This window comes from Leptonotus elevatus, chromosome 1, assembly GCF_054856555.1.
Source record: "Leptonotus elevatus isolate MCC_2025b chromosome 1, RoL_Lele_1.0, whole genome shotgun sequence".
In the NCBI taxonomy this organism is placed as follows: domain Eukaryota; kingdom Metazoa; phylum Chordata; class Actinopteri; order Syngnathiformes; family Syngnathidae; genus Leptonotus; species Leptonotus elevatus.
The window spans coordinates 48,369,427-48,393,229 of NC_141239.1; the positions used below are offsets into that span (position 1 = coordinate 48,369,427).

General features: G+C 46.9%; 49 non-coding genes and 5 pseudogenes across 49 annotated transcripts; all 54 read right to left on the reverse strand.

Moving 5' to 3' along the window:
* Positions 1-596: 596 nt before the first annotated feature.
* Positions 597-715, reverse strand: LOC147182748 (5S ribosomal RNA). Its single transcript, XR_015093796.1, has one exon. It is a non-coding gene; the product is annotated as a 5S ribosomal RNA (ribosomal RNA).
* Positions 716-910: 195 nt separating this feature from the next.
* Positions 911-1,029, reverse strand: LOC147182749 (5S ribosomal RNA). Its single transcript, XR_015091182.1, has one exon. It is a non-coding gene; the product is annotated as a 5S ribosomal RNA (ribosomal RNA).
* Positions 1,030-1,226: 197 nt separating this feature from the next.
* Positions 1,227-1,345, reverse strand: LOC147182750 (5S ribosomal RNA). The gene has a single exon (XR_015091204.1). It is a non-coding gene; the product is annotated as a 5S ribosomal RNA (ribosomal RNA).
* Positions 1,346-1,540: 195 nt separating this feature from the next.
* LOC147182751 (5S ribosomal RNA) lies at positions 1,541-1,659 on the reverse strand. Its single transcript, XR_015091220.1, has one exon. It is a non-coding gene; the product is annotated as a 5S ribosomal RNA (ribosomal RNA).
* Positions 1,660-1,855: 196 nt separating this feature from the next.
* On the reverse strand, positions 1,856-1,974 carry LOC147182752 (5S ribosomal RNA). The gene has a single exon (XR_015091251.1). It is a non-coding gene; the product is annotated as a 5S ribosomal RNA (ribosomal RNA).
* Positions 1,975-2,171: 197 nt separating this feature from the next.
* On the reverse strand, positions 2,172-2,290 carry LOC147182753 (5S ribosomal RNA). Its single transcript, XR_015091281.1, has one exon. It is a non-coding gene; the product is annotated as a 5S ribosomal RNA (ribosomal RNA).
* A 196-nt stretch (positions 2,291-2,486) lies between these two features.
* Positions 2,487-2,605, reverse strand: LOC147182754 (5S ribosomal RNA). The gene has a single exon (XR_015091712.1). It is a non-coding gene; the product is annotated as a 5S ribosomal RNA (ribosomal RNA).
* Positions 2,606-2,801: 196 nt separating this feature from the next.
* LOC147182755 (5S ribosomal RNA) lies at positions 2,802-2,920 on the reverse strand. Its single transcript, XR_015091306.1, has one exon. It is a non-coding gene; the product is annotated as a 5S ribosomal RNA (ribosomal RNA).
* A 197-nt stretch (positions 2,921-3,117) lies between these two features.
* On the reverse strand, positions 3,118-3,226 carry LOC147182756 (5S ribosomal RNA; annotated as a pseudogene).
* Positions 3,227-3,422: 196 nt separating this feature from the next.
* On the reverse strand, positions 3,423-3,541 carry LOC147182757 (5S ribosomal RNA). The gene has a single exon (XR_015091389.1). It is a non-coding gene; the product is annotated as a 5S ribosomal RNA (ribosomal RNA).
* A 194-nt stretch (positions 3,542-3,735) lies between these two features.
* LOC147182758 (5S ribosomal RNA) lies at positions 3,736-3,854 on the reverse strand. The gene has a single exon (XR_015091321.1). It is a non-coding gene; the product is annotated as a 5S ribosomal RNA (ribosomal RNA).
* Positions 3,855-4,050: 196 nt separating this feature from the next.
* Positions 4,051-4,169, reverse strand: LOC147182759 (5S ribosomal RNA). The gene has a single exon (XR_015091631.1). It is a non-coding gene; the product is annotated as a 5S ribosomal RNA (ribosomal RNA).
* Positions 4,170-4,365: 196 nt separating this feature from the next.
* On the reverse strand, positions 4,366-4,484 carry LOC147182760 (5S ribosomal RNA). Its single transcript, XR_015091342.1, has one exon. It is a non-coding gene; the product is annotated as a 5S ribosomal RNA (ribosomal RNA).
* A 195-nt stretch (positions 4,485-4,679) lies between these two features.
* LOC147182761 (5S ribosomal RNA) lies at positions 4,680-4,798 on the reverse strand. Its single transcript, XR_015091704.1, has one exon. It is a non-coding gene; the product is annotated as a 5S ribosomal RNA (ribosomal RNA).
* Positions 4,799-4,995: 197 nt separating this feature from the next.
* LOC147182762 (5S ribosomal RNA) lies at positions 4,996-5,114 on the reverse strand. Its single transcript, XR_015091363.1, has one exon. It is a non-coding gene; the product is annotated as a 5S ribosomal RNA (ribosomal RNA).
* A 197-nt stretch (positions 5,115-5,311) lies between these two features.
* Positions 5,312-5,430, reverse strand: LOC147182763 (5S ribosomal RNA). The gene has a single exon (XR_015091382.1). It is a non-coding gene; the product is annotated as a 5S ribosomal RNA (ribosomal RNA).
* A 196-nt stretch (positions 5,431-5,626) lies between these two features.
* Positions 5,627-5,745, reverse strand: LOC147182764 (5S ribosomal RNA). The gene has a single exon (XR_015091403.1). It is a non-coding gene; the product is annotated as a 5S ribosomal RNA (ribosomal RNA).
* Positions 5,746-5,940: 195 nt separating this feature from the next.
* Positions 5,941-6,059, reverse strand: LOC147182765 (5S ribosomal RNA). The gene has a single exon (XR_015091421.1). It is a non-coding gene; the product is annotated as a 5S ribosomal RNA (ribosomal RNA).
* A 499-nt stretch (positions 6,060-6,558) lies between these two features.
* On the reverse strand, positions 6,559-6,677 carry LOC147182766 (5S ribosomal RNA). The gene has a single exon (XR_015091437.1). It is a non-coding gene; the product is annotated as a 5S ribosomal RNA (ribosomal RNA).
* A 197-nt stretch (positions 6,678-6,874) lies between these two features.
* LOC147182767 (5S ribosomal RNA) lies at positions 6,875-6,993 on the reverse strand. The gene has a single exon (XR_015092132.1). It is a non-coding gene; the product is annotated as a 5S ribosomal RNA (ribosomal RNA).
* Positions 6,994-7,189: 196 nt separating this feature from the next.
* Positions 7,190-7,308, reverse strand: LOC147182768 (5S ribosomal RNA). The gene has a single exon (XR_015091581.1). It is a non-coding gene; the product is annotated as a 5S ribosomal RNA (ribosomal RNA).
* A 196-nt stretch (positions 7,309-7,504) lies between these two features.
* On the reverse strand, positions 7,505-7,623 carry LOC147182769 (5S ribosomal RNA). Its single transcript, XR_015091632.1, has one exon. It is a non-coding gene; the product is annotated as a 5S ribosomal RNA (ribosomal RNA).
* A 196-nt stretch (positions 7,624-7,819) lies between these two features.
* On the reverse strand, positions 7,820-7,928 carry LOC147182770 (5S ribosomal RNA; annotated as a pseudogene).
* A 197-nt stretch (positions 7,929-8,125) lies between these two features.
* LOC147182771 (5S ribosomal RNA) lies at positions 8,126-8,244 on the reverse strand. Its single transcript, XR_015091457.1, has one exon. It is a non-coding gene; the product is annotated as a 5S ribosomal RNA (ribosomal RNA).
* Positions 8,245-8,441: 197 nt separating this feature from the next.
* On the reverse strand, positions 8,442-8,560 carry LOC147182772 (5S ribosomal RNA). Its single transcript, XR_015091476.1, has one exon. It is a non-coding gene; the product is annotated as a 5S ribosomal RNA (ribosomal RNA).
* Positions 8,561-8,756: 196 nt separating this feature from the next.
* LOC147182773 (5S ribosomal RNA) lies at positions 8,757-8,875 on the reverse strand. Its single transcript, XR_015092342.1, has one exon. It is a non-coding gene; the product is annotated as a 5S ribosomal RNA (ribosomal RNA).
* A 195-nt stretch (positions 8,876-9,070) lies between these two features.
* On the reverse strand, positions 9,071-9,189 carry LOC147182774 (5S ribosomal RNA). Its single transcript, XR_015091512.1, has one exon. It is a non-coding gene; the product is annotated as a 5S ribosomal RNA (ribosomal RNA).
* A 196-nt stretch (positions 9,190-9,385) lies between these two features.
* On the reverse strand, positions 9,386-9,494 carry LOC147182775 (5S ribosomal RNA; annotated as a pseudogene).
* A 196-nt stretch (positions 9,495-9,690) lies between these two features.
* On the reverse strand, positions 9,691-9,809 carry LOC147182776 (5S ribosomal RNA). Its single transcript, XR_015091541.1, has one exon. It is a non-coding gene; the product is annotated as a 5S ribosomal RNA (ribosomal RNA).
* Positions 9,810-10,007: 198 nt separating this feature from the next.
* LOC147182777 (5S ribosomal RNA) lies at positions 10,008-10,126 on the reverse strand. Its single transcript, XR_015091633.1, has one exon. It is a non-coding gene; the product is annotated as a 5S ribosomal RNA (ribosomal RNA).
* A 195-nt stretch (positions 10,127-10,321) lies between these two features.
* LOC147182778 (5S ribosomal RNA) lies at positions 10,322-10,440 on the reverse strand. Its single transcript, XR_015091561.1, has one exon. It is a non-coding gene; the product is annotated as a 5S ribosomal RNA (ribosomal RNA).
* Positions 10,441-10,636: 196 nt separating this feature from the next.
* On the reverse strand, positions 10,637-10,755 carry LOC147182779 (5S ribosomal RNA). The gene has a single exon (XR_015091395.1). It is a non-coding gene; the product is annotated as a 5S ribosomal RNA (ribosomal RNA).
* A 195-nt stretch (positions 10,756-10,950) lies between these two features.
* Positions 10,951-11,069, reverse strand: LOC147182780 (5S ribosomal RNA). Its single transcript, XR_015091578.1, has one exon. It is a non-coding gene; the product is annotated as a 5S ribosomal RNA (ribosomal RNA).
* Positions 11,070-11,267: 198 nt separating this feature from the next.
* Positions 11,268-11,386, reverse strand: LOC147182781 (5S ribosomal RNA). The gene has a single exon (XR_015092163.1). It is a non-coding gene; the product is annotated as a 5S ribosomal RNA (ribosomal RNA).
* A 196-nt stretch (positions 11,387-11,582) lies between these two features.
* LOC147182782 (5S ribosomal RNA) lies at positions 11,583-11,701 on the reverse strand. Its single transcript, XR_015091601.1, has one exon. It is a non-coding gene; the product is annotated as a 5S ribosomal RNA (ribosomal RNA).
* A 196-nt stretch (positions 11,702-11,897) lies between these two features.
* Positions 11,898-12,016, reverse strand: LOC147182783 (5S ribosomal RNA). Its single transcript, XR_015092028.1, has one exon. It is a non-coding gene; the product is annotated as a 5S ribosomal RNA (ribosomal RNA).
* Positions 12,017-12,212: 196 nt separating this feature from the next.
* Positions 12,213-12,331, reverse strand: LOC147182784 (5S ribosomal RNA). The gene has a single exon (XR_015091397.1). It is a non-coding gene; the product is annotated as a 5S ribosomal RNA (ribosomal RNA).
* Positions 12,332-12,538: 207 nt separating this feature from the next.
* On the reverse strand, positions 12,539-12,657 carry LOC147182785 (5S ribosomal RNA). The gene has a single exon (XR_015091634.1). It is a non-coding gene; the product is annotated as a 5S ribosomal RNA (ribosomal RNA).
* A 207-nt stretch (positions 12,658-12,864) lies between these two features.
* Positions 12,865-12,983, reverse strand: LOC147182786 (5S ribosomal RNA). The gene has a single exon (XR_015092451.1). It is a non-coding gene; the product is annotated as a 5S ribosomal RNA (ribosomal RNA).
* Positions 12,984-13,178: 195 nt separating this feature from the next.
* LOC147182787 (5S ribosomal RNA) lies at positions 13,179-13,297 on the reverse strand. Its single transcript, XR_015091603.1, has one exon. It is a non-coding gene; the product is annotated as a 5S ribosomal RNA (ribosomal RNA).
* Positions 13,298-13,492: 195 nt separating this feature from the next.
* LOC147182788 (5S ribosomal RNA) lies at positions 13,493-13,611 on the reverse strand. Its single transcript, XR_015091623.1, has one exon. It is a non-coding gene; the product is annotated as a 5S ribosomal RNA (ribosomal RNA).
* Positions 13,612-13,819: 208 nt separating this feature from the next.
* Positions 13,820-13,938, reverse strand: LOC147182789 (5S ribosomal RNA). The gene has a single exon (XR_015091635.1). It is a non-coding gene; the product is annotated as a 5S ribosomal RNA (ribosomal RNA).
* Positions 13,939-14,133: 195 nt separating this feature from the next.
* On the reverse strand, positions 14,134-14,252 carry LOC147182790 (5S ribosomal RNA). The gene has a single exon (XR_015091637.1). It is a non-coding gene; the product is annotated as a 5S ribosomal RNA (ribosomal RNA).
* Positions 14,253-14,448: 196 nt separating this feature from the next.
* LOC147182791 (5S ribosomal RNA) lies at positions 14,449-14,567 on the reverse strand. Its single transcript, XR_015091968.1, has one exon. It is a non-coding gene; the product is annotated as a 5S ribosomal RNA (ribosomal RNA).
* A 195-nt stretch (positions 14,568-14,762) lies between these two features.
* On the reverse strand, positions 14,763-14,881 carry LOC147182792 (5S ribosomal RNA; annotated as a pseudogene).
* A 195-nt stretch (positions 14,882-15,076) lies between these two features.
* Positions 15,077-15,195, reverse strand: LOC147182793 (5S ribosomal RNA). The gene has a single exon (XR_015092035.1). It is a non-coding gene; the product is annotated as a 5S ribosomal RNA (ribosomal RNA).
* A 6,254-nt stretch (positions 15,196-21,449) lies between these two features.
* On the reverse strand, positions 21,450-21,568 carry LOC147182794 (5S ribosomal RNA). Its single transcript, XR_015092606.1, has one exon. It is a non-coding gene; the product is annotated as a 5S ribosomal RNA (ribosomal RNA).
* Positions 21,569-21,764: 196 nt separating this feature from the next.
* LOC147182795 (5S ribosomal RNA) lies at positions 21,765-21,883 on the reverse strand. Its single transcript, XR_015091576.1, has one exon. It is a non-coding gene; the product is annotated as a 5S ribosomal RNA (ribosomal RNA).
* A 196-nt stretch (positions 21,884-22,079) lies between these two features.
* On the reverse strand, positions 22,080-22,198 carry LOC147182796 (5S ribosomal RNA). Its single transcript, XR_015091636.1, has one exon. It is a non-coding gene; the product is annotated as a 5S ribosomal RNA (ribosomal RNA).
* Positions 22,199-22,404: 206 nt separating this feature from the next.
* Positions 22,405-22,523, reverse strand: LOC147182797 (5S ribosomal RNA). Its single transcript, XR_015091638.1, has one exon. It is a non-coding gene; the product is annotated as a 5S ribosomal RNA (ribosomal RNA).
* Positions 22,524-22,717: 194 nt separating this feature from the next.
* LOC147182798 (5S ribosomal RNA) lies at positions 22,718-22,836 on the reverse strand. Its single transcript, XR_015092616.1, has one exon. It is a non-coding gene; the product is annotated as a 5S ribosomal RNA (ribosomal RNA).
* A 196-nt stretch (positions 22,837-23,032) lies between these two features.
* Positions 23,033-23,151, reverse strand: LOC147182799 (5S ribosomal RNA). The gene has a single exon (XR_015091663.1). It is a non-coding gene; the product is annotated as a 5S ribosomal RNA (ribosomal RNA).
* A 209-nt stretch (positions 23,152-23,360) lies between these two features.
* On the reverse strand, positions 23,361-23,479 carry LOC147182800 (5S ribosomal RNA). Its single transcript, XR_015091643.1, has one exon. It is a non-coding gene; the product is annotated as a 5S ribosomal RNA (ribosomal RNA).
* Positions 23,480-23,675: 196 nt separating this feature from the next.
* LOC147182801 (5S ribosomal RNA) lies at positions 23,676-23,784 on the reverse strand (annotated as a pseudogene).
* Positions 23,785-23,803: the final 19 nt, after the last annotated feature.

Consider the following 23,803-nt stretch of genomic DNA (forward strand, 5'->3'; position numbering starts at 1 on the left):
CACCACCGGAAACACGTGACCCCCATTTGAACACCAAAGTTGTAGCGCAGCGCCACCGAATGGCGAATGTAGCGTAATTGCAATACATCGTTATAGGCTTCACGTTGGTTTGCGAAATAGGTGGATGGAATCTGATTTATGTCGTGATGGATATTATTTCACAAAAGAGTTAACCTCCGTGAATTTTGAAGTCAGTTAGAATATGCATATATATTGATGTGTTGCTGTACTAGACACGTCAGCTAATTAAATAAACCTGTCTGTTCACTTAATTAGACAGTCATGTACATTGCTGTAAAATTATAACTGTTGACTGAACATTGAGAGATAAAGAAGAGAAGAAAACAATGTCAAATTCCCTTTCAATTTAATTAAAATTAGTTTACACATAATACATTTATGCTTCTAGAAAACCTCCTCAATTGTGGGATTGTTGGATTCAGCACGCTGCAGGAAAAAGCATTTTGACAGTATTTTCAGCTCTCATCCTGTCAGTTTTACCGTGCGTCTGTCTGCTAGCAAGTAGCTAGCAAACTGGAATTATTTTGTGAAAGTTTACTTTTGCGACGGAGGTGCAAAAAAAAAAAGAAAAAAAAAGCTTACAGCACCTGGTATTCCCAGGCGGTCTCCCATCCAAGTACTAACCAGGCCCTACCCTGCTTAGCTTCCGAGATCGGACGAGATCGGGCGTTCTCAGGGTAGTATGGCCGTAAGCCGAGAAGAAGCCCAGAGTTGACTCTTTTAAAGATTACACTCGTCCCAACTTTGGGTGGAAAAAGCATTTTGACAGCATTTTCAGCTCTCATCCTGTCAGTTTAGCGTGTGGCTGTCTGCTAGCAAGTAGCTAGCAAACTGGAATTATTTTGTGAAAGTTTACTTTTGCGACGGAGGTGCAAAAAAAAAAAAAAAAAGCTTACAGCACCTGGTATTCCCAGGCGGTCTCCCATCCAAGTACTAACCAGGCCCGACCCTGCTTAGCTTCCGAGATCGGACGAGATCGGGCGTTCTCAGGGTAGTATGGCCGTAAGCCGAGAAAAAGCCCACAGTTGACTCTTTTAAAGATTACACTCGTCCCAGATTGGGGTGGAAAAAGCATTTTGACAGCATTTTCAGCTCTCATCCTGTCAGTTTAGCGTGTGGCTGTCTGCTAGCAAGTAGCTAGCAAACTGGAATTATTTTGTGAAAGTTTACTTTTGCGACGGAGGTGCAAAAAAAAATGAAAAAAAAGCTTACAGCACCTGGTATTCCCAGGCGGTCTCCCATCCAAGTACTAACCAGGCCCGACCCTGCTTAGCTTCCGAGATCGGACGAGATCGGGCGTTCTCAGGGTAGTATGGCCGTAAGCCGAGAAAAAGCCCACAGTTGACTCTTTTAAAGATTACACTCGTCCCAACTTTGGGTGGAAAAAGCATTTTGACAGCATTTTCAGCTCTCATCCTGTCAGTTTAGCGTGTGGCTGTCTGCTAGCAAGTAGCTAGCAAACTGGAATTATTTTGTGAAAGTTTACTTTTGCGACGGAGGTGCAAAGAAAAAAAAAAAAAGCTTACAGCACCTGGTATTCCCAGGCGGTCTCCCATCCAAGTACTAACCAGGCCCGACCCTGCTTAGCTTCCGAGATCGGACGAGATCGGGCGTTCTCAGGGTAGTATGGCCGTAAGCCGAGAAAAAGCCCACAGTTGACTCTTTTAAAGATTACACTCGTCCCAGATTGGGGTGGAAAAAGCATTTTGACAGCATTTTCAGCTCTCATCCTGTCAGTTTAGCGTGTGGCTGTCTGCTAGCAAGTAGCTAGCAAACTGGAATTATTTTGTGAAAGTTTACTTTTGCGACGGAGGTGCAAAAAAAAAAAAAAAAAAGCTTACAGCACCTGGTATTCCCAGGCGGTCTCCCATCCAAGTACTAACCAGGCCCGACCCTGCTTAGCTTCCGAGATCGGACGAGATCGGGCGTTCTCAGGGTAGTATGGCCGTAAGCCGAGAAAAAGCCCACAGTTGACTCTTTTAAAGATTACACTCGTCCCAGATTGGGGTGGAAAAAGCATTTTGACAGCATTTTCAGCTCTCATCCTGTCAGTTTAGCGTGTGGCTGTCTGCTAGCAAGTAGCTAGCAAACTGGAATTATTTTGTGAAAGTTTACTTTTGCGACGGAGGTGCAAAAAAAAATGAAAAAAAAGCTTACAGCACCTGGTATTCCCAGGCGGTCTCCCATCCAAGTACTAACCAGGCCCGACCCTGCTTAGCTTCCGAGATCGGACGAGATCGGGCGTTCTCAGGGTAGTATGGCCGTAAGCCGAGAAAAAGCCCACAGTTGACTCTTTTAAAGATTACACTCGTCCCAACTTTGGGTGGAAAAAGCATTTTGACAGCATTTTCAGCTCTCATCCTGTCAGTTTAGCGTGTGGCTGTCTGCTAGCAAGTAGCTAGCAAACTGGAATTATTTTGTGAAAGTTTACTTTTGCGACGGAGGTGCAAAAAAAAAAAAAAAAATGCTTACAGCACCTGGTATTCCCAGGCGGTCTCCCATCCAAGTACTAACCAGGCCCGACCCTGCTTAGCTTCCGAGATCGGACGAGATCGGGCGGTCTCAGGGTAGTATGGCCGTAAGCCGAGAAAAAGCCCACAGTTGACTCTTTTAAAGATTACACTCGTCCCAGATTGGGGTGGAAAAAGCATTTTGACAGCATTTTCAGCTCTCATCCTGTCAGTTTAGCGTGTGGCTGTCTGCTAGCAAGTAGCTAGCAAACTGGAATTATTTTGTGAAAGTTTACTTTTGCGACGGAGGTGTAAAAAAAAAAAAAAAAAAGCTTACAGCACCTGGTATTCCCAGGCGGTCTCCCATCCAAGTACTAACCAGGCCCGACCCTGCTTAGCTTCCGAGATCGGACGAGATCGGGCGTTCTCAGGGTAGTATGGCCGTAAGCCGAGAAAAAGCCCACAGTTGACTCTTTTAAAGATTACACTCGTCCCAGATTGGGGTGGAAAAAGCATTTTGACAGCATTTTCAGCTCTCATCCTGTCAGTTTAGCGTGTGGCTGTCTGCGAGCAAGTAGCTAGCAAACTGGAATTATTTTGTGAAAGTTTACTTTTGCGACGGAGGTGCAAAAAAAAAAGAAAAAAAAGCTTACAGCACCTGGTATTCCCAGGCGGTCTCCCATCCAAGTACTAACCAGGCCCGACCCTGCTTAGCTTCCGAGATCGGACGTTCTCAGGGTAGTATGGCCGTAAGCCGAGAAGAAGCCCACAGTTGACTCTTTTAAAGATTACACTCGTCCCAGATTGGGGTGGAGAAAGCATTTTGACAGCATTTTCAGCTCTCATCCTGTCAGTTTAGCGTGTGGCTGTCTGCTAGCAAGTAGCTAGCAAACTGGAATTATTTTGTGAAAGTTTACTTTTGCGACGGAGGTGCAAAAAAAAAAAAAAAAAAGCTTACAGCACCTGGTATTCCCAGGCGGTCTCCCATCCAAGTACTAACCAGGCCCGACCCTGCTTAGCTTCCGAGATCAGACGAGATCGGGCGTTCTCAGGGTAGTATGGCCGTAAGCCGAGAAAAAGCCCACAGTTGACTCTTTTAAAGATTACACTCGTCCCAACTTTGGGTGGAAAAAGCATTTTGACAGCATTTTCAGCTCTCATCCTGTCAGTTTAGCGTGTGGCTGTCTGCTAGCAAGTAGCTAGCAAACTGGAATTATTTTGTGAAAGTTTACTTTTGCGACGGAGGTGCAAAAAAAAAAAAAAAAGCTTACAGCACCTGGTATTCCCAGGCGGTCTCCCATCCAAGTACTAACCAGGCCCGACCCTGCTTAGCTTCCGAGATCGGACGAGATCGGGCGTTCTCAGGGTAGTATGGCCGTAAGCCGAGAAAATGCCCACAGTTGACTCTTTTAAAGATTACACTCGTCCCAACTTTGGGTGGAAAAAGCATTTTGACAGCATTTTCAGCTCTCATCCTGTCAGTTTAGCGTGTGGCTGTCTGCTAGCAAGTAGCTAGCAAACTGGAATTATTTTGTGAAAGTTTACTTTTGCGACGGAGGTGCAAAAAAAAAAAAAAAAAAGCTTACAACACCTGGTATTCCCAGGCGGTCTCCCATCCAAGTACTAACCAGGCCCGACCCTGCTTAGCTTCCGAGATCGGACGAGATCGGGCGTTCTCAGGGTAGTATGGCCGTAAGCCGAGAAAAAGCCCACAGTTGACTCTTTTAAAGATTACACTCGTCCCAGATTGGGGTGGAAAAAGCATTTTGACAGCATTTTCAGCTCTCATCCTGTCAGTTTAGCGTGTGGCTGTCTGCTAGCAAGTAGCTAGCAAACTGGAATTATTTTGTGAAAGTTTACTTTTGCGACGGAGGTGCAAAAAAAAAAAAAAAAAAGCTTACAGCACCTGGTATTCCCAGGCGGTCTCCCATCCAAGTACTAACCAGGCCCGACCCTGCTTAGCTTCCGAGATCGGACGAGATCGGGCGTTCTCAGGGTAGTATGGCCGTAAGCCGAGAAAAAGCCCACAGTTGACTCTTTTAAAGATTACACTCGTCCCAGATTGGGGTGGAAAAAGCATTTTGACAGCATTTTCAGCTCTCATCCTGTCAGTTTAGCGTGTGGCTGTCTGCTAGCAAGTAGCTAGCAAACTGGAATTATTTTGTGAAAGTTTACTTTTGCGACGGAGGTGCAAAAAAAAAAAAAAAAAGCTTACAGCACCTGGTATTCCCAGGCGGTCTTCCATCCAAGTACTAACCAGGCCCGACCCTGCTTAGCTTCCGAGATCGGACGAGATCGGGCGTTCTCAGGGTAGTATGGCCGTAAGCCGAGAAAAAGCCCACAGTTGACTCTTTTAAAGATTACACTCGTCCCAACTTTGGGTGGAAAAAGCATTTTGACAGCATTTTCAGCTCTCATCCTGTCAGTTTAGCGTGTGGCTGTCTGCTAGCAAGTAGCTAGCAAACTGGAATTATTTTGTGAAAGTTTACTTTTGCGACGGAGGTGCAAAAAAAAAAGAAAAAAAAGCTTACAGCACCTGGTATTCCCAGGCGGTCTCCCATCCAAGTACTAACCAGGCCCGACCCTGCTTAGCTTCCGAGATCGGACGAGATCGGGCGTTCTCAGGGTAGTATGGCCGTAAGCCGAGAAAAAGCCCACAGTTGACTCTTTTAAAGATTACACTCGTCCCAGATTGGGGTGGAAAAAGCATTTTGACAGCATTTTCAGCTCTCATCCTGTCAGTTTAGCGTGTGGCTGTCTGCTAGCAAGTAGCTAGCAAACTGGAATTATTTTGTGAAAGTTTACTTTTGTGACGGAGGTGCAAAAAAAAAAGAAAAAAAAGCTTACAGCACCTGGTATTCCCAGGCGGTCTCCCATCCAAGTACTAACCAGGCCCGACCCTGCTTAGCTTCCGAGATCGGACGAGATCGGGCGTTCTCAGGGTAGTATGGCCGTAAGCCGAGAAAAAGCCCACAGTTGACTCTTTTAAAGATTACACTCGTCCCAGATTGGGGTGGAAAAAGCATTTTGACAGCATTTTCAGCTCTCATCCTGTCAGTTTAGCGTGTGGCTGTCTGCTAGCAAGTAGCTAGCAAACTGGAATTATTTTGTGAAAGTTTACTTTTGCGACGGAGGTGCAAAAAAAAAAAAAAAAAAGCTTACAGCACCTGGTATTCCCAGGCGGTCTCCCATCCAAGTACTAACCAGGCCCGACCCTGCTTAGCTTCCGAGATCGGACGAGATCGGGCGTTCTCAGGGTAGTATGGCCGTAAGCCGAGAAAAAGCCCACAGTTGACTCTTTTAAAGATTACACTCGTCCCAGATTGGGGTGGAAAAAGCATTTTGACAGCATTTTCAGCTCTCATCCTGTCAGTTTAGCGTGTGGCTGTCTGCTAGCAAGTAGCTAGCAAACTGGAATTATTTTGTGAAAGTTTACTTTTGCGACGGAGGTGCAAAAAAAAAAAAAAAAAGCTTACAGCACCTGGTATTCCCAGGCGGTCTCCCATCCAAGTACTAACCAGGCCCGACCCTGCTTAGCTTCCGAGATCGGACGAGATCGGGCGTTCTCAGGGTAGTATGGCCGTAAGCCGAGAAAAATCCCACAGTTGACTCTTTTAAAGATTACACTCGTCCCAGATTGGGGTGGAAAAAGCATTTTGACAGCATTTTCAGCTCTCATCCTGTCAGTTTAGCGTGTGGCTGTCTGCTAGCAAGTAGCTAGCAAACTGGAATTATTTTGTGAAAGTTTACTTTTGCGACGGAGGTGCAAAAAAAATAAATAATAAAGCTTACAGCACCTGGTATTCCCAGGCGGTCTCCCATCCAAGTACTAACCAGGCCCGACCCTGCTTAGCTTCCGAGATCGGACGAGATCGGGCGTTGGCCGTAAGCCGAGAAAAAGCCCACAGTTGACTCTTTTAAAGATTACACTCGTCCCAGATTGGGGTGGAAAAAGCATTTTGACAGCATTTTCAGCTCTCATCCTGTCAGTTTAGCGTGTGGCTGTCTGCTAGCAAGTAGCTAGCAAACTGGAATTATTTTGTGAAAGTTTACTTTTGCGACGGAGGTGCAAAAAAAAAAAAAAAAAAGCTTACAGCACCTGGTATTCCCAGGCGGTCTCCCATCCAAGTACTAACCAGGCCCGACCCTGCTTAGCTTCCGAGATCGGACGAGATCGGGCGTTCTCAGGGTAGTATGGCCGTAAGCCGAGAAAAAGCCCACAGTTGACTCTTTTAAAGATTACACTCGTCCCAGATTGGGGTGGAAAAAGCATTTTGACAGCATTTTCAGCTCTCATCCTGTCAGTTTAGCGTGTGGCTGTCTGCTAGCAAGTAGCTAGCAAACTGGAATTATTTTGTGAAAGTTTACTTTTGCGACGGAGGTGCAAAAAAAATAAATAATAAAGCTTACAGCACCTGGTATTCCCAGGCGGTCTCCCATCCAAGTGCTAACCAGGCCCGACCCTGCTTAGCTTCCGAGATCGGACGAGATCGGGCGTTCTCAGGGTAGTATGGCCGTAAGCCAAGAAAAAGCCCACAGTTGACTCTTTTAAAGATTACACTCGTCCCAACTTGGGGTGGAAAAAGCATTTTGACAGCATTTTCAGCTCTCATCCTGTCAGTTTAGCGTGTGGCTGTCTGCTAGCAAGTAGCTAGCAAACTGGAATTATTTTGTGAAAGTTTACTTTTGCGACGGAGGTGCAAAAAAAAAAAAAAAAAAGCTTACAGCACCTGGTATTCCCAGGCGGTCTCCCATCCAAGTACTAACCAGGCCCGACCCTGCTTAGCTTCCGAGATCGGACGAGATCGGGCGGTCTCAGGGTAGTATGGCCGTAAGCCGAGAAAAAGCCCACAGTTGACTCTTTTAAAGATTACACTCGTCCCAGATTGGGGTGGAAAAAGCATTTTGACAGCATTTTCAGCTCTCATCCTGTCAGTTTAGCGTGTGGCTGTCTGCTAGCAAGTAGCTAGCAAACTGGAATTATTTTGTGAAAGTTTACTTTTGCGACGGAGGTGCAAAAAAAAAAAAAAAAAAGCTTACAACACCTGGTATTCCCAGGCGGTCTCCCATCCAAGTACTAACCAGGCCCGACCCTGCTTAGCTTCCGAGATCGGACGAGATCGGGCGTTCTCAGGGTAGTATGGCCGTAAGCCGAGAAAAAGCCCACAGTTGACTCTTTTAAAGATTACACTCGTCCCAGATTGGGGTGGAAAAAGCATTTTGACAGCATTTTCAGCTCTCATCCTGTCAGTTTAGCGTGTGGCTGTCTGCTAGCAAGTAGCTAGCAAACTGGAATTATTTTGTGAAAGTTTACTTTTGCGACGGAGGTGCAAAAAAAAAAAAAAAAAAGCTTACAACACCTGGTATTCCCAGGCGGTCTCCCATGCAAGTACTAACCAGGCCCGACCCTGCTTAGCTTCCGAGATCGGACGTTCTCAGGGTAGTATGGCCGTAAGCCGAGAAGAAGCCCACAGTTGACTCTTTTAAAGATTACACTCGTCCCAGATTGGGGTGGAGAAAGCATTTTGACAGCATTTTCAGCTCTCATCCTGTCAGTTTAGCGTGTGGCTGTCTGCTAGCAAGTAGCTAGCAAACTGGAATTATTTTGTGAAAGTTTACTTTTGCGACGGAGGTGCAAAAAAAAAAAAAAAAGAAGCTTACAGCACCTGGTATTCCCAGGCGGTCTCCCATCCAAGTACTAACCAGGCCCGACCCTGCTTAGCTTCCGAGATCGGACGAGATCGGGCGTTCTCAGGGTAGTATGGCCGTAAGCCGAGAAAAAGCCCACAGTTGACTCTTTTAAAGATTACACTCGTCCCAGATTGGGGTGGAAAAAGCATTTTGACAGCATTTTCAGCTCTCATCCTGGCAGTTTAGCGTGTGGCTGTCTGCTAGCAAGTAGCTAGCAAACTGGAATTATTTTGTGAAAGTTTACTTTTGCGACGGAGGTGCAAAAAAAAAAAAAAAAAAAGCTTACAGCACCTGGTATTCCCAGGCGGTCTCCCATCCAAGTACTAACCAGGCCCGACCCTGCTTAGCTTCCGAGATCGGACGAGATCGGGCGTTCTCAGGGTAGTATGGCCGTAAGCCGAGAAAAAGCCCACAGTTGACTCTTTTAAAGATTACACTCGTCCCAGATTGGGGTGGAAAAAGCATTTTGACAGCATTTTCAGCTCTCATCCTGTCAGTTTAGCGTGTGGCTGTCTGCTAGCAAGTAGCTAGCAAACTGGAATTATTTTGTGAAAGTTTACTTTTGCGACGGAGGTGCAAAAAAAAAAATAAAAAATCTTACAACACCTGGTATTCCCAGGCGGTCTCCCATGCAAGTACTAACCAGGCCCGACCCTGCTTAGCTTCCGAGATCGGACGAGATCGGGCGTTCTCAGGGTAGTATGGCCGTAAGCCGAGAAAAAGCCCACAGTTGACTCTTTTAAAGATTACACTCGTCCCAACTTGGGGTGGAAAAAGCATTTTGACAGCATTTTCAGCTCTCATCCTGTCAGTTTAGCGTGTGGCTGTCTGCTAGCAAGTAGCTAGCAAACTGGAATTATTTTGTGAAAGTTTACTTTTGCGACGGAGGTGCAAAAAAAAAAAAAAAAAGCTTACAGCACCTGGTATTCCCAGGCGGTCTCCCATCCAAGTACTAACCAGGCCCGACCCTGCTTAGCTTCCGAGATCGGACGAGATCGGGCGTTCTCAGGGTAGTATGGCCGTAAGCCGAGAAAAAGCCCACAGTTGACTCTTTTAAAGATTACACTCGTCCCAACTTTGGGTGGAAAAAGCATTTTGACAGCATTTTCAGCTCTCATCCTGTCAGTTTAGCGTGTGGCTGTCTGCTAGCAAGTAGCTAGCAAACTGGAATTATTTTGTGAAAGTTTACTTTTGCGACGGAGGTGCAAAAAAAAAAAAAAAAAAGCTTACAGCACCTGGTATTCCCAGGCGGTCTCCCATCCAAGTACTAACCAGGCCCGACCCTGCTTAGCTTCCGAGATCGGACGTTCTCAGGGTAGTATGGCCGTAAACCGAGAAGAAGCCCACAGTTGACTCTTTTAAAGATTACACTCGTCCCAGATTGGGGTGGAGAAAGCATTTTGACAGCATTTTCAGCTCTCATCCTGTCAGTTTAGCGTGTGGCTGTCTGCTAGCAAGTAGCTAGCAAACTGGAATTATTTTGTGAAAGTTTACTTTTGCGACGGAGGTGCAAAAAAAAAAAAAAAAAAGCTTACAGCACCTGGTATTCCCAGGCGGTCTCCCATCCAAGTACTAACCAGGCCCGACCCTGCTTAGCTTCCGAGATCGGACGAGATCGGGCGTTCTCAGGGTAGTATGGCCGTAAGCCGAGAAAAAGCCCACAGTTGACTCTTTTAAAGATTACACTCGTCCCAGATTGGGGTGGAAAAAGCATTTTGACAGCATTTTCAGCTCTCATCCTGTCAGTTTAGCGTGTGGCTGTCTGCTAGCAAGTAGCTAGCAAACTGGAATTATTTTGTGAAAGTTTACTTTTGCGACGGAGGTGCAAAAAAAAAAAAAAAAAAAAGCTTACAACACCTGGTATTCCCAGGCGGTCTCCCATCCAAGTACTAACCAGGCCCGACCCTGCTTAGCTTCCGAGATCGGACGAGATCGGGCGTTCTCAGGGTAGTATGGCCGTAAGCCGAGAAAAAGCCCACAGTTGACTCTTTTAAAGATTACACTCGTCCCAACTTGGGGTGGAAAAAGCATTTTGACAGCATTTTCAGCTCTCATCCTGTCAGTTTAGCGTGTGGCTGTCTGCTAGCAAGTAGCTAGCAAACTGGAATTATTTTGTGAAAGTTTACTTTTGCGACGGAGGTGCAAAAAAAAAAAAAAAAAGCTTACAGCACCTGGTATTCCCAGGCGGTCTCCCATCCAAGTACTAACCAGGCCCGACCCTGCTTAGCTTCCGAGATCGGACGAGATCGGGCGTTCTCAGGGTAGTATGGCCGTAAGCCGAGAAAAAGCCCACAGTTGACTCTTTTAAAGATTACACTCGTCCCAGATTGGGGTGGAAAAAGCATTTTGACAGCATTTTCAGCTCTCATCCTGTCAGTTTAGCGTGTGGCTGTCTGCTAGCAAGTAGCTAGCAAACTGGAATTATTTTGTGAAAGTTTACTTTTGCGACGGAGGTGCAAAAAAAAAAAAAAAAAAGCTTACAGCACCTGGTATTCCCAGGCGGTCTCCCATCCAAGTACTAACCAGGCCCGACCCTGCTTAGCTTCCGAGATCAGACGAGATCGGGCGTTCTCAGGGTAGTATGGCCGTAAGCCGAGAAAAAGCCCACAGTTGACTCTTTTAAAGATTACACTCGTCCCAACTTTGGGTGGAAAAAGCATTTTGACAGCATTTTCAGCTCTCATCCTGTCAGTTTAGCGTGTGGCTGTCTGCTAGCAAGTAGCTAGCAAACTGGAATTATTTTGTGAAAGTTTAGTTTTGCGACGGAGGTGCAAAAAAAAAAAAAAAAAGCTTACAGCACCTGGTATTCCCAGGCGGTCTCCCATCCAAGTACTAACCAGGCCCGACCCTGCTTAGCTTCCGAGATCGGACGAGATCGGGCGTTCTCAGGGTAGTATGGCCGTAAGCCGAGAAAATGCCCACAGTTGACTCTTTTAAAGATTACACTCGTCCCAACTTTGGGTGGAAAAAGCATTTTGACAGCATTTTCAGCTCTCATCCTGTCAGTTTAGCGTGTGGCTGTCTGCTAGCAAGTAGCTAGCAAACTGGAATTATTTTGTGAAAGTTTACTTTTGCGACGGAGGTGCAAAAAAAAAACAAAAAAAAAACTTACAGCACCTGGTATTTCCAGGCGGTCTCCCATCCAAGTACTAACCAGGCCCGACCCTGCTTAGCTTCCGAGATCGGACGAGATCGGGCGTTCTCAGGGTAGTATGGCCGTAAGCCGAGAAGAAGCCCACAGTTGACTCTTTTAAAGATTACACTCGTCCCAGATTGGGGTGGAGAAAGCATTTTGACAGCATTTTCAGCTCTCATCCTGTCAGTTTAGCGTGTGGCTGTCTGCTAGCAAGTAGCTAGCAAACTGGAATTATTTTGTGAAAGTTTACTTTTGCGACGGAGGTGCAAAAAAAAAAAAAAAAAAGCTTACAGCACCTGGTATTCCCAGGCGGTCTCCCATCCAAGTACTAACCAGGCCCGACCCTGCTTAGCTTCCGAGATCGGACGAGATCGGGCATTCTCAGGGTAGTATGGCCGTAAGCCGAGAAAAAGCCCACAGTTGACTCTTTTAAAGATTACACTCGTCCCAGATTGGGGTGGAGAAAGCATTTTGACAGCATTTTCAGCTCTCATCCTGTCAGTTTAGCGTGTGGCTGTCTGCTAGCAAGTAGCTAGCAAACTGGAATTATTTTGTGAAAGTTTACTTTTGCGACGGAGGTGCAAAAAAAAAAAAAAAAAAGCTTACAGCACCTGGTATTCCCAGGCGGTCTCCCATCCAAGTACTAACCAGGCCCGACCCTGCTTAGCTTCCGAGATCGGACGAGATCTGGCGTTCTCAGGGTAGTATGGCCGTAAGCCGAGAAAAAGCCCACAGTTGACTCTTTTAAAGATTACACTCGTCCCAGATTGGGGTGGAAAAAGCATTTTGACAGCATTTTCAGCTCTCATCCTGTCAGTTTAGCGTGTGGCTGTCTGCTAGCAAGTAGCTAGCAAACTGGAATTATTTTGTGAAAGTTTACTTTTGCGACGGAGGTGCAAAAAAAAAAAAAAAAAAGCTTACAGCACCTGGTATTCCCAGGCGGTCTCCCATCCAAGTACTAACCAGGCCCGACCCTGCTTAGCTTCCGAGATCAGACGAGATCGGGCGTTCTCAGGGTAGTATGGCCGTAAGCCGAGAAAAAGCCCACAGTTGACTCTTTTAAAGATTACACTCGTCCCAGATTGGGGTGGAAAAAGCATTTTGACAGCATTTTCAGCTCTCATCCTGTCAGTTTAGCGTGTGGCTGTCTGCTAGCAAGTAGCTAGCAAACTGGAATTATTTTGTGAAAGTTTACTTTTGCGACGGAGGTGCAAAAAAAGGTGCAAAAAAAAAAAAAAAAAGCTTACAACACCTGGTATTCCCAGGCGGTCTCCCATCCAAGTACTAACCAGGCCCGACCCTGCTTAGCTTCCGAGATCGGACGAGATCGGGCGTTCTCAGGGTAGTATGGCCGTAAGCCGAGAAAAAGCCCACAGTTGACTCTTTTAAAGATTACACTCGTCCCAACTTGGGGTGGAAAAAGCATTTTGACAGCATTTTCAGCTCTCATCCTGTCAGTTTAGCGTGTGGCTGTCTGCTAGCAAGTAGCTAGCAAACTGGAATTATTTTGTGAAAGTTTACTTTTGCGACGGAGGTGCAAAAAAAGGTGCAAAAAAAAAAAAAAAAAGCTTACAGCACCTGGTATTCCCAGGCGGTCTCCCATCCAAGTACTAACGAGGCCCGACCCTGCTTAGCTTCCGAGATCGGACGAGATCAGGCGTTCTCAGGGTAGTATGGCCGTAAGCTGAGAAAAAGCCCACAGTTGACTCTTTTAAAGATTACACTCGTCCCAGATTGGGGTGGAAAAAGCATTTTGACAGCATTTTCAGCTCTCATCCTGTCAGTTTAGCGTGTGGCTGTCTGCTAGCAAGTAGCTAGCAAACTGGAATTATTTTGTGAAAGTTTACTTTTGCGACGGAGGTGCAAAAAAAAAAAAAAAAAGCTTACAGCACCTGGTATTCCCAGGCGGTCTCCCATCCAAGTACTAACCAGGCCCGACCCTGCTTAGCTTCCGAGATCGGACGAGATCGGGCGTTCTCAGGGTAGTATGGCCGTAAGCCGAGAAAAAGCCCACAGTTGACTCTTTTAAAGATTACACTCGTCCCAACTTGGGGTGGAAAAAGCATTTTGACAGCATTTTCAGCTCTCATCCTGTCAGTTTAGCGTGTGGCTGTCTGCTAGCAAGTAGCTAGCAAACTGGAATTATTTTGTGAAAGTTTACTTTTGCGACGGAGGTGCAAAAAAAAAAAAAAAAAGCTTACAGCACCTGGTATTCCCAGGCGGTCTCCCATCCAAGTACTAACCAGGCCCGACCCTGCTTAGCTTCCGAGATCGGACGAGATCGGGCGTTCTCAGGGTAGTATGGCCGTAAGCTGAGAAAAAGCCCACAGTTGACTCTTTTAAAGATTACACTCGTCCCAGATTGGGGTGGAAAAAGCATTTTGACAGCATTTTCAGCTCTCATCCTGTCAGTTTAGCGTGTGGCTGTCTGCTAGCAAGTAGCTAGCAAACTGGAATTATTTTGTGAAAGTTTACTTTTGCGACGGAGGTGCAAAAAAAGGTGCAAAAAAAAAAAAAAAAAAGCTTACAACACCTGGTATTCCCAGGCGGTCTCCCATCCAAGTACTAACCAGGCCCGACCCTGCTTAGCTTCCGAGATCGGACGAGATCGGGCGTTCTCAGGGTAGTATGGCCGTAAGCCGAGAAAAAGCCCACAGTTGACTCTTTTAAAGATTACACTCGTCCCAACTTGGGGTGGAAAAAGCATTTTGACAGCATTTTCAGCTCTCATCCTGTCAGTTTAGCGTGTGGCTGTCTGCTAGCAAGTAGCTAGCAAACTGGAATTATTTTGTGAAAGTTTACTTTTGCGACGGAGGTGCAAAAAAAAAAAAAAAAAGCTTACAGCACCTGGTATTCCCAGGCGGTCTCCCATCCAAGTACTAACCAGGCCCGACCCTGCTTAGCTTCCGAGATCGGACGAGATCGGGCGTTCTCAGGGTAGTATGGCCGTAAGCCGAGAAAAAGCCCACAGTTGACTCTTTTAAAGATTACACTCGTCCCAGATTGGGGTGGAAAAAGCATTTTGACAGCATTTTCAGCTCTCATCCTGGCAGTTTAGCGTGTGGCTGTCTGCTAGCAAGTAGCTAGCAAACTGGAATTATTTTGTGAAAGTTTAGTTTTGCGACGGAGGTGCAAAAAAAAAAAAAAAAAAGCTTACAGCACCTGGTATTCCCAGGCGGTCTCCCATCCAAGTACTAACCAGGCCCGACCCTGCTTAGCTTCCTAGATCGGACGAGATCGGGTGTTCTCAGGGTAGTATGGCCGTAAGCCAAGAAAAAGCCCACAGTTGACTCTTTTAAAGATTACACTCGTCCCAGATTGGGGTGGAAAAAGCATTTTGACAGCATTTTCAGCTCTCATCCTGTCAGTTTAGCGTGTGGCTGTCTGCTAGCAAGTAGCTAGCAAACTGGAATAATTTTGTGAAAGTTTAGTTTTGCGACGGAGGTGCAAAAAAAAAAAAAAAAAGCTTACAGCACCTGGTATTCCCAGGCGGTCTCCCATCCAAGTACTAACAAGGGCCGACCCTGCTTAGCTTCCGAGATCGGACGAGATCTGGCGTTCTCAGGGTAGTATGGCCGTAAGCCGAGAAAAAGCCCACAGTTGACTCTTTTAAAGATTACACTCGTCCCAACTTTGGGTGGAAAAAGCATTTTGACAGCATTTTCAGCTCTCATCCTGTCAGTTTAGCGTGTGGCTGTCTGCTAGCAAGTAGCTAGCAAACTGGAATAATTTTGTGAAAGTTTAGTTTTGCGACGGAGGTGCAAAAAAAAAAAAAAAAAGCTTACAGCACCTGGTATTCCCAGGCGGTCTCCCATCCAAGTACTAACCAGGCCCGACCCTGCTTAGCTTCCGAGATCGGACGAGATCTGGCGTTCTCAGGGTAGTATGGCCGTAAGCCGAGAAAAAGCCCACAGTTGACTCTTTTAAAGATTACACTCGTCCCAACTTTGGGTGGAAAAAGCATTTTGACAGCATTTTCAGCTCTCATCCTGTCAGTTTAGCGTGTGGCTGTCTGCTAGCAAGTAGCTAGCAAACTGGAATTATTTTGTGAAAGTTTACTTTTGCGACGGAGGTGCAAAAAAAAAAAAAAAAAAGCTTACAGCACCTGGTATTCCCAGGCGGTCTCCCATCCAAGTACTAACCAGGCCCGACCCTGCTTAGCTTCCGAGATCGGACGAGATCGGGCGTTCTTTTTTTTTTCTTTTTTATTATAAAAATTCAACACAGAAATAATACACTCATTTTCAATCCCACCAAAAACATATTGTCAAACTAGGCACAATTTAAAAACATCAAAGGTAACCAAAACTAAATGTTATAATAATGACTGGGGAAATTCGCCGAGGTTTGGGGCAAACCACCAGAGGGCGGGAAGTCCTCAAATGTTCAGCTTGGGGTGTCCACATGTATCCAAAGAAAATAAATCATTACGTTGGAAAAAAGTGTTGACAAACTCGTGCTCTCTGACAGCATGGAGATGGCGGATATGGGCTGCCAAAAGTCTCGCAAAGACAGCCCAGTGGTCAGCAGTCCTGGCGTCATAGAGGTGTATGTTGCGCACCAGGTAAACAGCATATCTCCCGAAGGACAGGCATAGATGAAGAGCCTCCCAGTTGATTCTGTCAGTCGAATCAGCTCTCCGGACATCCCGACAGATGGGCCCGAAAAACAGGAACCAGGGCTCGTCCATGTCCTCCACATCGACCGCCGGTGGTGGGAGTCTCAGTCCCAATCTCCTGACGAGGAGGTCCTGCAGCCGGGTCCAGAAGCACCGCACCACCGGACACCGGAACATGAGGTGGAGCAAATCTTCTGGAACTCCACCGCACACTGGACAATTCCGACTAAACCTGTCAGGTTGAATGCTGTGCAACATAAGACATGTAAAAACGAGTCGATGTCTCAATTTAAAAGCAAAATTACTAACTTGGGGTGGGGTATACCAATTATAAACATTTGCCCAAATTGATGCAGTATCTCGCTCAGGGAATGTTTGTGACCACCTATGTTCAGCAGTGGGGCGCCTAACTACCTGGGTCAACAGCAAGCGATATAAAGCACGAGTCGGTGTCTCTGCCAATCCCATCAACCTCTCCCCCTTAACCCAAACGAAAATAAGGGGCGACTCACCGCCAATCCCTCCCTCATATGCTTCCTGAACTGGCTGTGCTCTCTCATAGAGTGTGCCCCACCTTCTCAAGATACACATCTGTATATCACTCACCTTTCTCACCACTTCGGTCCTCCTAAACCTAAGACCCGCCCTACTAAAACTACCCCTGATAAAATCCACATCGATCCCACCTTCAAAATCTAACAACTGCCCAACCCGTTTTATACCTGCCCTTTCAAAAAACCCGCTGAACATGCTCTCCCTCCTCCCAGGAGGATCAGAGAGCATGTCAGGATTAAAACGTAAAGGCATTTGCCCTAGCTGCCACAAGGAGCAAGGGGCCTCCACTACAAACGGCCGAAGTCTAGCCCACGCCTCGAACACTTCCCTCTCAAAAGGCGGGACCAGATCCAGGGCAGTCCTCTGGGGAAGCATACACAAATTATAAACACCATACTCACCCAACTTTTCAACCTGCGATGCAAAAAAGTCCTTCCACGCCGCATCGAATCTGGTGTCGAGGAACTTTTTAATCAATTTGAGACGCAGAGCATGCTTCCTAACCACCAAGTCGATCAGTTTAAGCCCTCCCCGATCATACTGACCAACCAAAACATTATGTGCCACAGGTGCACTCTCTCGCCGCCAGATAAATTTACTGACAGCAACGCTAAATTTATTTGCAAACACCCCCGGCAAGTCATACACAGTAAGAGCATGAACTAGCTTAGACAAACACAGTGCATTAACAACCAACACCCTACCTTTCAAGTGAAGACCACGCGTTTTCCATAGATTCATTCGGGTACACACACTACTATACAGTTCAGCCCACAAACAATCACGACAGGTCACCTCATCCCTACCCAAGGGCACACCAAGAACCCTGTAAGAATCCCCTGCGTCCCTGACGCCCCAAACATTCGGTGGGGCCACAATGCCTCCGCAGTAGGACACAGGCGTCTTATCAAAATTGATCTTTGCTCCTGAGGCAAGGCAATAGACATTTAGGATGTGGAGAGCCACATTGAGGCTCCCCACATCGCGCAAAACCAAATTGGTATCATCCGCATATTGAAAAATCTTATATTCCCTACCAGATGGACTCACGATTCCATGCACAGCCCCGTCCCTCTTGAGCATAGCGGCCAAAGGCTCGGCCACTATGCTATAGAGAAGTGCACTCAAAGGACACCCCTGCCTTACCGACCTCCGCAAAGGGAAGCTATCCGACAGGAGTCCATTACATTTTACACGGCTAACCGCACTGGAATACAAAAGCTTAATCCAGTTTACAAAACCATTTTTAAAACCAAATTTCTCCAAAACGCGGTAAAGAAAACAATGCTCGACTCTATCAAATGCTTTACTGAAATCCACTGAAACGTGAATCCCACCAGAGACATGCATCTCCTTCAACAAATACTTTAAGGACAGTATTGTGTCAGAAATGTCCCGCCCCGGGACACAATACGCCTGTGTACCTGCAACCACTTTACCAATCACACCTTTCAACCTATGCGCCAATACTTTTGCCAATATTTTGTAATCAGTGTTAAGAAGACTTATTGGTCTGTAATTGGCCAGGCACCGCTTATCACCCTTCTTAAAAACCAAAGTCACAATGCTCAGAGAAAAGGAGTCCGAAACTCGACCCTCTCTCTCAAAATCGCTAAAGAGAGTATGGAGAATCGGGGCTAACCTGTGAGCAAAAGCACTATAAAACTCTGCACTCAAACCATCCTCTCCTGGACTTTTACAGGCATTGAGACCCCTAATTGCTGCTAAAACCTCTACTAAGGAAATAGGCAGGTCACAGCTGTCAGCGTCACTAGAGCTAAGAGACACATCAAGCGCACCTAGTGCCTTACTACAGCTTACTTCGTTGATCCTTTCACCATCAAATAAATCGGAATAAAACCTACCTACAATATCCAGAATTTCATCCAAATCACTATGAAGTTTACCTGATTCGTCCAACAGGCCGTCCAAATATAGCTTGCTCTGCCTGGACTTTTCCAAGCCAAAAAAGAAAGCTGTGGAGCGCTCCCCCTCTACCGCATACTGGGCCTTGGATCTAAGTGCCGCCCCCCTAGCCCGACTAACCTGTATGTTCCTGAGCTCCTCCTGCAGTTCCAGATATTCAGGGTCTACCGGACCTATACCAGAGGTAGCGGCAAGTCCTTGGAGTTTGCTCCGGACAGTTCGCTCCCTGATGGACTCCTCCCACCTCCTCTGCTTACTATAACGGAGGCACAGCTTTTTAATTCTAAACTTTGCCTGTTCCCACCAATCAACCAAAGAATCACACATTTCCATTTCACCATCCAGACAATCAAAAAAGTGCTCCATCCTATTTACAAAGGCGGGGTCGGCAAGCAGCATATTATTAAAAACCCAGACCCCCCCATTCCTCTTACCACCCAGGAAGTCTAGGGTAACAGAAAAGAGGGAGTGATCGCTCCAGCCCACACATGCATAGGAGCTACCCCCAATATACTTCCATAAAGCACTTGAAACATAGCACAGATCTATCCGAGACTGGAGGAGGACCCCCCGCACCACCTGACGCCGGGAATAATCCCTTTTTAGGGGGTTAAGACCTCTCCAGACTTCGGACAGATCAGCAGCCACTGCAGAATCAATTAAATAGCCTCTACTGACATCATTCTTAAAGGTGTTGTTCGGACCGAGATCGATTTTTGACAGAGCGATATTAAAGTCACCGATCAAAATAGAGGAATCTGTAACATAAGGGAAAACAGAACTGAAGAAGGTTTTCCTCTCCATCTCCTCATTAGGCGCGTAGATATTTATAAGGCGGAATTTCGTGGAGCCACGCTGCAAATCAATCACGATAAAACGACCATGTGGGTCCTCATGCACTAAAGAAGACACGCCAAAAACACCCGGCTTGACTAAGACAGCCACACCACGGGAGTTTGCAGAGCCCAAAGCACAGTACAAGTCACCAATGTTCATAGCCTCTACTATGCGAAGATGCTCCGCCTCCCACCACGTCTCCTGGATGCACAGCACGTCCCAGGTGGTGTTGTGAAACACACTGTGCATCTTTACCCCATTCCTCAAGCTCCGAGCATTAATGGAGACTAGGGAAAACGTCATTTGGAAGGAGAAAAAAGGGAAGTTGATCCATCAACCTGACACCAGACTACCGTTTACACTTCTTATTAATTTTTGTCGGAGCAACCTCATTCCCTTGGGAAATGACACCCATGGGAACAGTTGTGGCATTTACAGTGGCAGACTCAGAACGGGCAGTGCCGCATGAAACGGGATCTTCACCTTGCAGCCCCGACCGCCGATCACTACCAGGCTGGGACTCACAGTACTCGTCGACATGTTTCGACCCGCCCCTCCCGGTCAGTGATCTAGACCTGTCACTACTCTTAGGCAGTGGCTGCCTAAGCGGCGCCCGACCCCTGCTGCCCGCCCTCGAGCGCTGAGACTTAGGAGTCTGGCCTGACTTTCGTACCATCTCCCCCGCTTCAGGGGTAAGGTGTGAAACCAGATCCACACCCATCCCCCTCCCCGGTCCAGCCTCCGCCACCACGACATTAGAGGTTGGGCAGGATACAGCCCCCCCCCCCTGCTCGGGGGCAGGACTGTGAGACATTTCACCAGCCCCCCCCACCACAGGCGCCAATGCCACCGGGTCAGGTATACCCGGTTCCGCATCCTGATCAAACAGGACCTCCCTCGATCCAGGGCCGTGCTCTACGTCAGCCGTAGGTGGGGGACTCCCACCCACTTCCTCTGGGTCAGAGGCGGGGTGGCCAGAGCACCCACATACAGAGGGGGACTGATGACAGTACTTACATTTAGCGGCCCTGGGCTCTGCACACTCACGCGCATAATGGCCTTGGGCCCCACACCGTCTGCAGCAAAAATCCGGGCATTCACGCAACACATGGTCAGGCTGGAGACACCCCCTGCACACCTTCACTTGCCTGTCATGAATGACCCTAAAATATTCAGGCCCCCCCGCAGTGTTAAACCTTACAGAATACGGTAGAGAACGCACCTGGTCAGTAAATCGGACCTTAACGAACCTCGTTCCGTCAGCGATGTTTGTCCCTGGCCACATTCGTCTCCTCATCTCGGACACGGCCGAAACACCCCAGTCGAGGAGCTTCTGCAGAATTTCCTCATCCTCAATATAGGCTGGCAGGCCCATGAAAGAGACAACAAGTTCGTCAACACTAATATCCCTCCCATGAACCCTAGTATCCCCGATCCTAAACCCATCGAGTAATTTTTCTTTAGCCGCCCGGGATGCCACAGTCATTTCGAATCTCTCTTTCGTAATCATCCGACAGGCCAGAATCGTACCACAGACTTCTTTAGTAGCCCTTAGTAGGGCCAACGGAGACAGACCTACACCACCCTCAAGTTCCAAAAACACTGTCAATTCTTTATCAAAACTCACCTTTCGCTTATTTGTCACACTCATATTACCTTGATTTTTATCCACACCTACATCACCGCCAGCCTTCCTGCCAGCAAAACTTCCGATCTCCATTCCAGACGTGCTGGGCCCAGCAAATGTCACATCCATATTCTCAGTTCAAACAAAGCAAAGCCGCTCAGGGGGAAAAAAGAAACCCTCCTCCACAGCCAAGAAAGCTGGGAGGAGTAGAACCTGAAAACTAACACAAATAAACAAAACAAATTCAAAAACAGACAAAGAAAGAACACTAAACCACATAATCAGGAGCACACAGCTCCACTGACCCAAAACGGAACAATCAACTCAGCTGTGACCAATCAACCACACCTGGGCGTTCTCAGGGTAGTATGGCCGTAAACCGAGAAAAAGCCCACAGTTGACTCTTTTAAAGAATTGACTCGTCCCAACTTTGGGTGGAAAAAGCATTTTGACAGCATTTTCAGCTCTCATCCTGTCAGTTTAGCGTGTGGCTGTCTGCTAGCAAGTAGCTAGCAAACTGGAATTATTTTGTGAAAGTTTACTTTTGCGACGGAGGTGCAAAAAAAGGTGCAAAAAAAAAAAAAAAAAAGCTTACAGCACCTGGTATTCCCAGGCGGTCTCCCATCCAAGTACTAACCAGGCCCGACCCTGCTTAGCTTCCGAGATCGGACGATATCAGGCGTTCTCAGGGTAGTATGGCCATAAGCTGAGAAAAAGCCCACAGTTGACTCTTTTAAAGATTACACTCGTCCCAGATTGGGGTGGAAAAAGCATTTTGACAGCATTTTCAGCTCTCATCCTGTCAGTTTCGCGTGTGGCTGTCTGCTAGCAAGTAGCTAGCAAACTGGAATTATTTTGTGAAAGTTTACTTTTGCGACGGAGGTGCAAAAAAAAAAAAAAAAAAACTTACAGCACCTGGTATTCCCAGGCGGTCTCCCATCCAAGTACTAACCAGGCCCGACCCTGCTTAGCTTCCGAGATCGGACGAGATCGGGCGTTCTCAGGGTAGTATGGCCGTAAGCCGAGAAAAAGCCCACAGTTGACTCTTTTAAAGATTACACTCGTCCCAGATTGGGGTGGAAAAAGCATTTTGACAGCATTTTCAGCTCTCATCCTGTCAGTTTAGCGTGTGGCTGTCTGCTAGCAAGTAGCTAGCAAACTGGAATTATTTTGTGAAAGTTTACTTTTGCGACGGAGGTGCAAAAAAAAAAAAAAAAAAGCTTACAACACCTGGTATTCCCAGGCGGTCTCCCATCCAAGTACTAACCAGGCCCGACCCTGCTTAGCTTCCGAGATCGGACGAGATCGGGCGTTCTCAGGGTAGTATGGCCGTAAGCCGAGAAGAAGCCCACAGTTGACTCTTTTAAAGATTACACTCGTCCCAGATTGGGGTGGAGAAAGCATTTTGACAGCATTTTCAGCTCTCGTCCTGTCAGTTTAGCGTGTGGCTGTCTGCTAGCAAGTAGCTAGCAAACTGGAATTATTTTGTGAAAGTTTACTTTTGCGACGGAGGTGCAAAAAAAGGTGCAAAAAAAAAAAAAAAAGCTTACAACACCTGGTATTCCCAGGCGGTCTCCCATCCAAGTACTAACCAGGCCCGACCCTGCTTAGCTTCCGAGATCGGACGAGATCGGGCGTTCTCAGGGTAGTATGGCCGTAAGCCGAGAAAAAGCCCACAGTTGACTCTTTTAAAGATTACACTCGTCCCAACTTGGGGTGGAAAAAGCATTTTGACAGCATTTTCAGCTCTCATCCTGTCAGTTTAGCGTGTGGCTGTCTGCTAGCAAGTAGCTAGCAAACTGGAATTATTTTGTGAAAGTTTACTTTTGCGACGGAGGTGCAAAAAAAAAAAAAAAAGCTTACAGCACCTGGTATTCCCAGGCGGTCTCCCATCCAAGTACTAACCAGGCCCGACCCTGCTTAGCTTCCGAGATCGGACGATATCAGGCGTTCTCAGGGTAGTATGGCCATAAGCTGAGAAAAAGCCCACAGTTGACTCTTTTAAAGATTACACTCGTCCCAGATTGGGGTGGAAAAAGCATTTTGACAGCATTTTCAGCTCTCATCCTGTCAGTTTAGCGTGTGGCTGTCTGCTAGCAAGTAGCTAGCAAACTGGAATTATTTTGTGAAAGTTTACTTTTGCGACGGAGGTGCAAAAAAAAAAAAAAAAAAGCTTACAGCACCTGGTATTCCCAGGCGGTCTCCCATCCAAGTACTAACCAGGCCCGACCCTGCTTAGCTTCCGAGATCGGACGAGATCGGGCGTTCTCAGGGTAGTATGGCCGTAAGCCGAGAAAAAGCCCACAGTTGACTCTTTTAAAGATTACACTCGTCCCAGATTGGGGTGGAAAAAGCATTTTGACAGCATTTTCAGCTCTCATCCTGGCAGTTTAGCGTGTGGCTGTCTGCTAGCAAGTAGCTAGCAAACTGGAATTATTTTGTGAAAGTTTACTTTTGCGACGGAGGTGCAAAAAAAGGTGCAAAAAAAAAAAAAAAAAAAGCTTACAACACCTGGTATTCCCAGGCGGTCTCCCATCCAAGTACTAACCAGGCCCGACCCTGCTTAGCTTCCGAGATCGGACGAGATCGGGCGTTCTCAGGGTAGTATGGCCGTAAGCCGAGAAAAAGCCCACAGTTGACTCTTTTAAAGATTACACTCGTCCCAGATTGGGGTGGAAAAAGCATTTTGACAGCATTTTCAGCTCTCATCCTGGCAGTTTAGCGTGTGGCTGTCTGCTAGCAAATAGCTAGCAAACTGGAATTATTTTGTGAAAGTTTACTTTTGCGACGGAGGTGCAAAAAAAAAAAAAAAAAAGCTTACAACACCTGGTATTCCCAGGCGGTCTCCCATCCAAGTACTAACCAGGCCCGACCCTGCTTAGCTTCCGAGATCGGGCGTTCCCAGGGTAGTATGGCCGTAAGCCGAGAAAAAGCCCACAGTT